Genomic DNA, 11,309 nt, shown 5'->3' with positions numbered 1-11,309 from the left:
AGAGTCGTTTTCATTGATTCATTAGTGGTTGTTCAATTATTCTTATTTATTCATAGATTCATGGAATTTGAGAATCCTTCAAAAATAATTCTGAATGTACCTGTTGTACTTTTTTTAATAATGTTATTGTCAATTTTTTTACTTGCAGAAATTCTATTGATTTCAGTTGAATAATCTGTAAGTTTTACAGGTGTTTTTTTTTCAGTAAGCATTTCTATCAATATAGATACTTGTTCAACTTAGAGATGGAACAAATATCGTCTTAGTAATAATTTCTCATGTTCGATTTTTGGATTCTTTTCTCTATTCCATTTTTTCTCCATATTTTTAGTTTTTCTCCAGTCGATTTTCAGTAACATTGCATATTTTATGTCCTATGGGTTTACTAAAACTTAGTTTAGGTGTATTTAAACCCCCAAATAGTTCTTCCATCCGAAAGTTAATTAGTAGATTAGTTAGTTTCGATTTAATTTCTCTACTTGGAGGTGAAAAACATAGTAAGTGAACAATAGATTAAATACTTTTTTTTACAATTTATACGTCTTGTTTGATATAGTACTGAGAATGTTATTAAATTTGTTAATTTTGAATAGTAAATTCCAAAAAGTGCAAAAGTATTTTTTTTTAATTCTGTAAAAAAAGTAACTTTTTTTTAAATGAAAATAAAATAACGACGCTTAACTAATGAATAATAAGTTCCGTAACTTAATAATTCTTAATTCAATCAAATATAGTCTAAATTTAAATCCACGTTAAAATTATATTTTCAACAAGCACACTGAATAGAATTTGTTTAGGCAACAAGAGCTATTCTCCCATTCGAACCATTGGGCTCTCTCTCTCGATCAAAATGTTTTGCCGATAAAATACTCCGAAAATGATATATCTGAAAACGGAGGCGACCCAGTAGAAATCGGCACATTTCCTAACTATGTACATACATACATACAAATAAGATGACTTAAAATGCAGTATTTCGCCCGAAAGTGCTGAAGTTTTAAGCATTAACTGCTACAACAGACACGGAAAATTTCGTTCGTGAAAAGTGATAAACTAAAAGCAGTTATCGCTCTTAACATACGAAAATGCCGTAGTAATTATAGCTAAATAGTACATTTCGGCATGGGCGGCAGTGCAGCTCCTCCTAATTGCACGTTCACCGCGTGTAATTTCCTGCGTAGATTGGAAACGGGCAAATGGGTGTGGGAAGTTGGAATAGATGATAGGTAGCTTTGCACGTTTATTAGTTATCAGATGCCTGTGTCACATCATCAAAACAATGTTCATAACCGTGACTAACATCAGGAAAATTAAAAGCCCTTGTTTCTTTCTCTGTCTTTTTCTCTCTTTCTCTCACCCTTTCTATCATCTCTGTTGCTGCTGATGACGATGGTGATCCAGAAGGGGATGGATCCATGATGTACTGCTCCTACAAGCCGTTAGACAACCAATAACGAAATAAGGGGTCGATCATAAATTGTGCGATGAAACCACCATTGCTTACAGTATTTACAACTCGAAGTAAGTATAGTATTCTTTGCGCCTAGGAGATAACTAAATATTTTAAAATCTGTTAAAGGTAGGAATTCAAAAATAATTTAAATAATAGGTATTTTTTTAAGATTTAAAATATCTAAATTTCATACATAAAATATAATTAATATTAATATAATATTAGTAATCAAGATAATAATTTTATTAGATCCATTTGAAATATTGTAAAATCTCAAACTTCATCTATTGAAAGTGAATAAAAGATATTGTAGATTACTCAGTATGGAATAAGAAAAAAGTCATATATATTTATATGTATATATATATAGAGAGAGAGAGAGATGAGAGACAAAACCCAACATATATGAAAACAGACAATTTTAGATACAGACTGTATGCTCCTAAACATGGGATTGGAAAATTTGAGTTGCACATTTGGGTGTTTTCCTATGCACTCTCACTGCAGAAAAAGAACCATGCCAATCATTCGGCGTTATGTCAGGTAATTTTTTAGAGCAAGTAAAAACCGAAATTTAAAATCATGTTTCGAAGAAATAAGAATGTAAAAATATATATATAACATCATGTGTGCCGCGTTTATAACTCCCATTCTACGCTTTCTTATCGAAATCGGCTTTTGCTACGCTTACTCTGATTTTGCGTATTTCCATATTCTCTTTTCTTAGGTATCGCATCGTGGAAAAAATACGCAGGTATACTATATGCTTCAAATCTTGAGAGGGGAAAAAAATATATAAATAAATTTAAGTTTCTTTTATGTTCTTAAAATGAAAAAAAAAATACCCTGAAAATGGAAAAACTCGGTGTATCCGACATTTCTACTGCTCGCTTTGAGATATGAAACCCATTCGGCGAAGCATTCCTTTCGAGTAAGAGGGGGGGGGGGAATAGAAAAGTGAATTCCAGTGGCTGAAAATTAAATTATTCATAAGCATAGCTGAGTGCTGCAAAAAATATAAGGGGAAAAATGGCTTATACGTGACAAGCGCTGCAACACCACAAGCATTTGCTATCCTATGTGTGTGTATGTGAGTTGCCGCACACATTCTAGGCTTATGACGGAACGATAAACCGACAAACAACTGGACTGAAATCCCTTTCATATTCTTCCACCAGAAATATTTTGTTCCACTGGTGTAATATCATTTCTATTTCTTACACCCATAATTTCCGAATTCCTGCAATATTTCTGATTAGTAATTTCTAATAGAAAAGAAAATTTTTTCACAGAAGGATCTTGTGTAATCAAAACGCTATTTTCGGCGTTCCAATCACTATTTTTTGACGTGTGTATTGAGAATAATTGTGGTGTGAATAGTATTTTCCTCTTCTTGAGGTTGGACAATGAACCGCGAAACCCTTTATTTTCTATTATTATTATATATACGCTTTTGGTCATTCGTTGACCTGTTCATTACTCTTGGTTGGTGTCGGTCATAAACTACGCTACGTTGATCTATTCGGCCATTTTCGTAATGAAGTTGTATCGGACCCAGACGCATATATAGGCTTTTATTACATAACTTATCAGGAACAGACACGGAAAATAGTCATATTACGTGTATCATGGGGAAGTTAGATCTATCTGCTTGCGTTTTCAATTTGCAGACGTCCTTGGTTGGTGTAGAATGCTTTTTTTATTATGTGGTTTTTTTTTCCCAGAGAGCATGTTAGTTCCCACAAGGGACTGCTCTTAATGAATCGCAGATGTGGGTGACGCATCCAAGCTTCTGACGTCAGCGTAGCGGTTCCACCTCATTCATCATTCATTGGTCCCCTAGCAAAAAAAGGGTGCGGTTTTTGTCCAGGGCATAAAAACTGTGACCATTGTTACATAATTTTATGCAACAGATATCAAATACGTGTGTTTTTTGAGAATTGTTCTTTTTAATCTAATTCTGAGTTGTTATTCTCTTGTTCTCGTCCGGTGTTTGTGTCATGTTAATCATGACTCCACGTGATAATATGGTTAGCCATTTCCTTTCAACGATGCCCTGGTGTGTGTAGACTGATCTCGGTTTTGGTTGCTAGATAAATCCAACTGAGAAACTGACTTGAAATTTTCCACGTTTTATGATGAATTCATTAGAAAAACACTTCTGAACTACTGGGTTATATAATATCAAGTCTACTTGGCAGACACTCAACTAAATTTAAATTAAAATTTCAAAAGATAACCTGTTCTTCTCGAAAGTAGTGCTTTATACTTACATGTTAATTAGGATATCTTTAAACCTTGACAAAGTCTAGAATCATTTATTCAAGATCCCATGAATTTCGTCTGGTTTATACTCTCTCTCTCGTGGCACAAAAGCATATCGGTTTGTATTAAAACGCACAACAAAAGATCTAAATTAAGTTCTCAAAATAACTCTCTTGTAGAAAAATTGAAATGTTTATCGCTTTTAAATAGAGTAAGTAACGCCTGGGTGATTTTAATGGAGTTTTAAAACTAAATTCCAAACGTGAATACAGCAAATTGCTTTGAAACTTTGGACAAAAGAGAACGCGAAGGAAATTTTTTTTACATATATATTCTTCTCACTTGATTTGAATGAGGTTATTATTCAAGTGATAATGTAGATATAAATTCTGCGGATGATGATAACATTGTTATTTTGGGTAAAAATATAATATCCAACAAACGAAAAATAGAGAAAAGATACAAAGGAAGAAACAGTTGAGGATCAATGAGAAAAGCCCAAGTAAAAGATTCAACAAAAGCTCCCGAATTCCGCTTTGCAGGAGACAGAAAATGAACTGGTCAGACATAAAGAAATAATAATAAAAGCTAACAATAATGAATCTGTGAGGAATGCTCAGTGTCTTGTGTGTGCTGTAAGTAATAAAGAACTCACGTAGACAATAACGCTTCAGATACTGAATCTTATTAGGTTGCCAGGGCAGCTAAGTCTCCCTAAAGCTGTTATTTTGCGCATCAATCTAGTGGCCAAAACGAAAGATTTGCGCGGTTCTCGTAGTAAGATGCTTGCTCAAAGCGAGGCAAAAAGCTACTTCTTTCTTGTTGGGTTGTGGTCTTTTATTATTTTATTTTTATTTATTTATTTTTCTTCTCATAACCTGGAGCGTAAATCTTATCAGGCCTTCGCATGTTCTTTATATATGTAATACCGAAAGTCGTTCTTTGATAAATAGCCGGAAGTTTGAAACTTCCTCGCAGCATTGTCCAGATAAAAATATGAAAGAAAGAATTGTTATCATATCTAATGCATGGGGAAAAAAGTATCGAATAGGTATAATTATAGAATTTAAACCCGATAAATATTATGGTTTTACTTTGAAATGACAGTTGTTTCTAGTGCATTCAATTTGCTTTTGCTGTAAATATCCTGAACTTTGTCACAGTTTTTGTGTTAGTCAACGGTACAAATATAACCGGCAAAAAAAATTGTTGTTTAAAAGAAATCCATTTCTCGATTCGTCTTAGTTTGAGGGAACCTTATGTTTCTTGTGATCATTGGTGATTAGGTGATACACGAAAGAAAATCTGGCATTACTATCGGCTCTTATTTTCTTCAGTCGAAGCTTGAAGCCGAAGAAAAATGTCTGCCATCAATGGTTAGCCACAGATAATGGTTTTTATCGCGTTGTTCCATGGCTAGCATTTTGGAGAGGAAATCCTTTGGAGCGGATTTCCTCCGATAACAGCACCCCGGATTGTGACGTTGAGAAGCCAGCCACTAACCAATATCGTTTAATTTCCACGACAGAGTCAAACGATAATATTTGTTTTGACTGTGGAAGTGTTCATTCGTTTAGGAATGAGAGACGCCTTTCTTCGAGATGAATGAAATCTCCTCGCCATTCCAGTAATTCCACGTAAGTAAATTGTAAATAACCATTGAGAGCTCATTGCGAAAATGCATTTTTGTAAGGGTAATTTCATTCCAGGCATGTTCTTTGGTTTTATAACAATTCATAGCATCTAGCTCGCACGCGAAACTCACAACATTTCTTGAGTTTCATGGAAACTTCATGAGTTTCATGGAAACATTTCGAGGAATGTGCTTAGCGAAAGATTTTCTCGACGCTTAACACCTCCAACAGCTTAACTGTTTTCGAGATGTTTCGAGAGTACTCGGAGCAGCATTCCATCATTCCAGTTATGCTAGGATTTCCATCATTATTGATACCAGTTGCAGGCTTAGCCGAGAAAATATAAAAGATGGCTCTTAAACAATACACACGCCATACACATAAAACTTGGTAAATCCCACTTAGATAAGCGTAAAAGACGGATCAAGTAAAGCATGAATGAGTAAAAATAGTAAGAGATTTTTCCCTTTAAGCTTCCAGCGTTAAACAAAAAAAAATTTTTTTGCTTCGATAATGACTTCATTGATTTCCTATTTTGAATCGATATTCAGTCTTTTTTTTTTTTTTCTTATTCGGTTAAGATGTTTCGAGTCCTCTCTTTCTTTGCAGGTCTTGCTTTAGACTGAATCGATCGATTACGATACGTATCATGTTCTTCTTTGTATCTAGCGAAGAACTTTTTTTGATTTTTTTTCTTTGACTTGAAGGTATGCCTTGATCCATTTTTTCCCCCCAATCGACAAAAAGAATAGGGAAGGGGAGGTAAAGCAATGGACGGTATTAACTGTCAATTGTTTCGGAAACAAACGACCAGTGAATGCATGTTAGGTTTTCTATCTCTGAGCTGATAAAGTGCATTTTATTCGCAGCTATAAACACTTCAGGCATTTTTATTCGAAACTCTTTTCAGAAAAATTTCGAGAATTCAGTTTCTCTTTATTTTCCAAGAACTATCAAGTGTTTCCTTCATCCTTTGGCAATCCAAGATGATAAATTGATCTTGAAATCTGATGGTCTCATGGAGACGTGATATTGAGATTTCATTTCTTCGGTAATCTGGGTCTATTTTCTCTCTTGGTTTTTAATTTTTTTATCCCTTCAATGCATGGAATTTTATTTTACAATTCAAAATCTAAAATGTTAACCATGAATTTAGTTATTTTCTATTTATTTATGTATTCAATATTTTTTGGCCAAGACTTATACAAGAGAATGAGGTGATGAAAATTGACAGAGGTGACGGTTGATGTTACTAATAAAATCAGAAGTTGTAGTACAATCAATAATATTTGATGGGAGATTGTTCCAATCTATCAATATTCGGTGAAAGAAACTAAATATTTGAAACGATCAGTGGATGCAAGGAAGGGTTTCAGTCTTTGGAAATGGTCAAGTCTATCAGAAAAGTGTGATAATTTGATTAGAATATGGGAAGTGTCTATATTGAAATGGCCATGGAGGATTTTGAAAAGTAGGGTTAAACGAGCGATATATCTATGAGAGATAAAGCGGTGGGATGAAATATTTAAAAGTTCCCATTCATTTCCAGACAAGAATAAAATAAAATAATTAACATATTTTTCTAATGTAAATGAAGTAGAATAATTCTATAATATAATGTCCATAATGTCAAAATTTCTCGTAAATATATCTCCATTATGATATGTATTAGGCACACACTTATTTTTCATACACTGATCTAACAGAGCCCCAGATTTTTTTTTCTAAGCATAGTATCGTTAGACAAAAAAAATGAAGGTTCTCACAAGAGTTCCCTGATACTGTACCAACAGAGTGAAACATTGAATGCTACTGTTATCTCATCACTGTTATCTATATTACCAGGATACTAAAAGGAAGGGGGGAGTTGGTCGTGGGTCGTGGCACACTTTTGGGGTCTGACTCAACCGTGAGGCTGATAAGGAGATACCATGCTATCGGCAATGGAGCGGCGATTGATTAGTTGGAAGTTGCAGAGAGAGAGAGAGACCTATTCATCCAGTCAGTCCTCTTCCCTTCCATACTGAAGATAGAAGCGACAGCTCCCATACACAAGTCAAGCGGTCGGGCATACTGCCAGAGTACAGGCACCTCTTGTTCGAAACAAAGCCAGAAGAGAAAACATTCGTTTCCTCTGAGAGACAGGACATTATTTTCAAAAAATCTTATTCCCCCGCTACCCCTTCCATTCCAATAATACCATGAATATTCATAAGTATTCTTCATTAAGTTTGTATCCGTAGAGAAAGATCAGAATAAGCTGCCATATTTTCAAACACGGTAGACTGACTATATCCTAGCTAAATTAACAAGCCTCTCAAAAATGTTTGGTTTAAGTCTTATTCGGATCTTATACAGTATGTAATAACTAAGATTGGATCGGAAACGTAATCTGGAAATGGTGTTATCGTCAAACTAAGAAGTAAGTCGATGCGGTGGATGGGATATTTACTTTTAGTGTTGACAGCTAAATTTGATGTTTTAGCTACGCGATCTTTGGTGTTTGTGAGTTCGTTTTGTGTTAGTTTACTCCCGGGCGAGATAGATTTTTAATAAATCTGCCAGCTTGATTTTGATTCTATCTTTTCTTTAGGAGAAATATACGAAGTTTTGTATCTCTAGTAACGTTTTATGACTCCAGGCACTCGAGTATAAATGAGCGGGAGGAACAAGAAGGTCTTTGATATAGAAGTAGCTGTCTTCCCTTTAGATTCCCCAATGGACGGCATGTGGTAACGATCAGATTTTCTAGTGATAAACGTCTAGAAAGCTTTAGTTGCTGTTCGTTTCAATTTTAACCCCCAAAAAGAGGGGAAACATACAGAATGGTAGGCGTCTTTAAATCGAACGCAAAACTAAAAATACCGTTTTTACATTTTCCCTTTATGATAGACTAATTGATTCTGCGTATAATGTTAAATCATATCTGTCACATAATGAAACTATACCCATTACAACTTTGACTTTATGACCAATCTCAAAATAACTGCTGAATTTGATCCAGTTCCGAAATGTTTAATCTGGTGTATTTTAAATATATTCATTATGCGTATGTATATACGATACCTCAAATTGTGTGTACCTTCATTATTGGTGCAATTCTGATATCACTTTAATGCATTCGTTCTTGGAAGCCTATCATTTGAGGTTTAGTATATTTGAAATAAAACCTCAAAATCCTCTGTTGATCCCGATCTATTCATTCAGTAGAGACTCTCATTTGCATCCATCCACCATGACTTAATAATGAGTAACTAAAGCAATGCATAGACAAGTTGTCTCTTTTGATCTCGCCATTTGTGGTACGTCTTGACGTTAGGGTTAGTGCCATTCTATGTTGGCATTTTGCCGACGTACAATAGTTAACACACAAGAGGGAACATCTTCAGTAATCTTCCAGTGTCAAGGCATCTGATATAGAAAACAGCGTGCAGTTTATGAAAATCCATCAAATTCAAGGCCTGTTTGGGAGAGAGAGGAAAAAAACCACCAAAATCCGAAAAGATCTGACTCGGTTATTAGAGAACAATGTAAAAAAGGGACGACGGCTGCACAATGAGATATTTTCTTTGCCAAAATAAAAAGTCTTTCTATTCACGGAGCCAGACTAGCAATGAATAACAATTAAAGGATGACCTCATCCTACGTATCAGAACAAATGCAATAAAAGGAAGCACGTAAATTGGTGTCAATGATAGCTCGAGAGTATTTCTGAACTTCCTGTCTCTCTCTCTCTGCCCTGAACATCAAGCAGCTTGCTCATTCTACAACAACAACTAAAAAAAATATATAATATAATATAACGTAGATGAAAGAAACCCGTGGTGACTTACAGTTTTTGGATTCATCTCGGTCAACATATTCACGCAAGTGAAAAACAAAATTATAATGACATTCCAGAGCTTTATAAGATCCTCGACTAAACAAAACCGAGTAAAATTTTCATTTCAATAGGAAATTTTAACTCTGAATCAGATTTAGATTGTGAAAAAATTTAGTTGAATATTTTAAAATTGGGAATAGAGATAGATAATTCTCATTGGAGATGGTAGCACATTTTTATCTATGTTGGCTCCTTAGAAAGAGAGATAAAGGCAAGAAAGAGGCTTACAGAAAGGGACTCAAAACAGTCTACATCTGGAGAGTGAGTTGTGCTTTTATATAGTGGTTCGACTCATACAAGAACTGCCCTAAAACTTATTTGACCCCTGACGTCATCCTTTGCTCTCGTTTTTTTTCTTAACATCTACTTTTGTTTTTTTCTTTCTTATTTTCTTTTCGTCTGAAGAATATTTCACTTTCCTACAGTCAGTCTTGAAATATTCAACTTTTTTTGCTCTTCTTTACAATGAATATGACGCCGTTGAAACTTCTATAGCCAACTCAAAAAAAAAGTTATTGCCCCAGCTTACTGGAAATATAATAATACTTGACGTTAAAAATCCCGACATTTTCATTTCATCACCACTCAGAGATTTGAGTTCATTGAAAGCAGTAAAAAAAAAAATTCAAACGGTAAAGAGGTAGTATTTACATTGTACGTAATGTACAAGAAGAGAAGCTTCAATCGAAAAATATTTGTTTAAACCTTAATTAATTTAGGTATTTACCTTTCATTCCATACGTTGCTCGGAACTGTTAATTAAGGGGTATAAAATTTTGTGGGAAAAAAATTCGTATTTTTGACCGATATCGGTTGGTTTCTAGACTCTAGAAAAACGGTCTCCTGTAGTGTCTTTCTTGAAGGATGCTGGAATGAGACGAGAAAAAGAGATGCTCGGAATTGGAGTGTATGTAACCCAACCCGCTAGTTGAGAGAGCAAGATAAGTAAAATTAAAATAAAAAAAAATATATCCCATAAGAATGAAAGATAAGCGAGATGTACGACGCATCTGTCGTTCGTTGTGCAGTAGTGGTTCAGTGACGTCAGTCCGGAAGTCGAGACTGAAGACTTTTATATGCAGGAAATACGAAAGAAAATTCCACATTTTAGTCGCTTGCCTCGGAAATACGCTCAAAAACGCAGAACTAATCGATTTTCTAGGTTTACGAGAACAAAGTATAGTTTTTCCTAATGAAATTGAGAAAAAAAAAGTCTGAGGATTCTATTGGTGTCCATTTATGCTTTTGCAGTTTCATATTGGCATTTTAGTCATTGCAAGAAGTCATTGGCTTTTCCTTTCCCCCCCCCCTTAAAAATAAGAGAAATTCTCTTATATCAAGTGGGTTTCAATAATTATTCATGGATAGGTTACAATATTTGGAGAATTAGTGACTTTTCTTTAGTGAGTTTGACTTTCTAGTCTTCTATTCTTAGGGATCAATCGGAGATGTTTACCGATCGCGTGACTTTAGATCAGTTTAAAAAAAGACTTTTTATTAGGAGAAGTTCCCCAAAAAGGCTAAAGGAGTGGCTGATGATGACGTCGTTTAGACAAACTTTGCCCCTCCAAAGTCTGCTTCCATATTTCGGAAAACATCAATCGAAGCTCTGTTCCCTCGTGTTAAGTCAGCAAAGAATAAACAACCCGGGACTTGCCGCCTTTTTCACTCTCGACTAGAGTAAAGTAAGTGCAGTTTCAGCTCCCGAAATATTGGAAGTGCGAAAAGTACAGTAGCGAGGACGGAAAGAAATTGGATGCTTTTCTCTCTCTCTCTTGAAAAACATGCATGTTTTCTGTGAAATTTCGAGCCTCCATCGCTTCTTTAAGGGGGGGTCTTCGTATGTCAACAATTTTCGAGACCGAATGTAGCTGGAATGGGAATCGAAATGTTATACACCGAAGAATTTATTCACAGTTTGAGTATTTTACGACTTCGAAATAAGATTCAGTGAGTTGTATATCTGAGTACATCATATCGAAAATGTTCAATTCAATCTGCTCAGTTTATATTTGATCCAAAGATTACTCGTATTATTGCCAAAATATCCAAAAAAAAAAAATTAATTTCTGCA

General features: G+C 34.7%; 1 long non-coding RNA gene across 1 annotated transcript in view; it reads right to left on the bottom strand.

Annotated features, from left to right (window-relative positions):
• The window catches only part of LOC149079992 (uncharacterized), a 142,212-nt gene extending 131,198 nt beyond the window's left edge, over nt 1–11,014 (bottom strand). The window contains exon 1 of the long non-coding RNA XR_016193520.1: nt 9,963–11,014. This is a non-coding gene — a long non-coding RNA (uncharacterized LOC149079992). The remainder of the gene's footprint in view (nt 1–9,962) is intronic.
• Nucleotides 11,015–11,309: the final 295 nt, after the last annotated feature.

Source organism: Pholcus phalangioides, unplaced genomic scaffold (genome assembly GCF_987345545.1).
Source record: "Pholcus phalangioides strain wild (caught in Gottingen) unplaced genomic scaffold, Ppha-v1.0 ptg000011l_1, whole genome shotgun sequence".
NCBI lineage: Eukaryota > Metazoa > Arthropoda > Arachnida > Araneae > Pholcidae > Pholcus > Pholcus phalangioides.
Note: the sequence above shows the minus strand (reverse complement) of the source record. Positions and strands in the feature narration are given on the sequence as shown.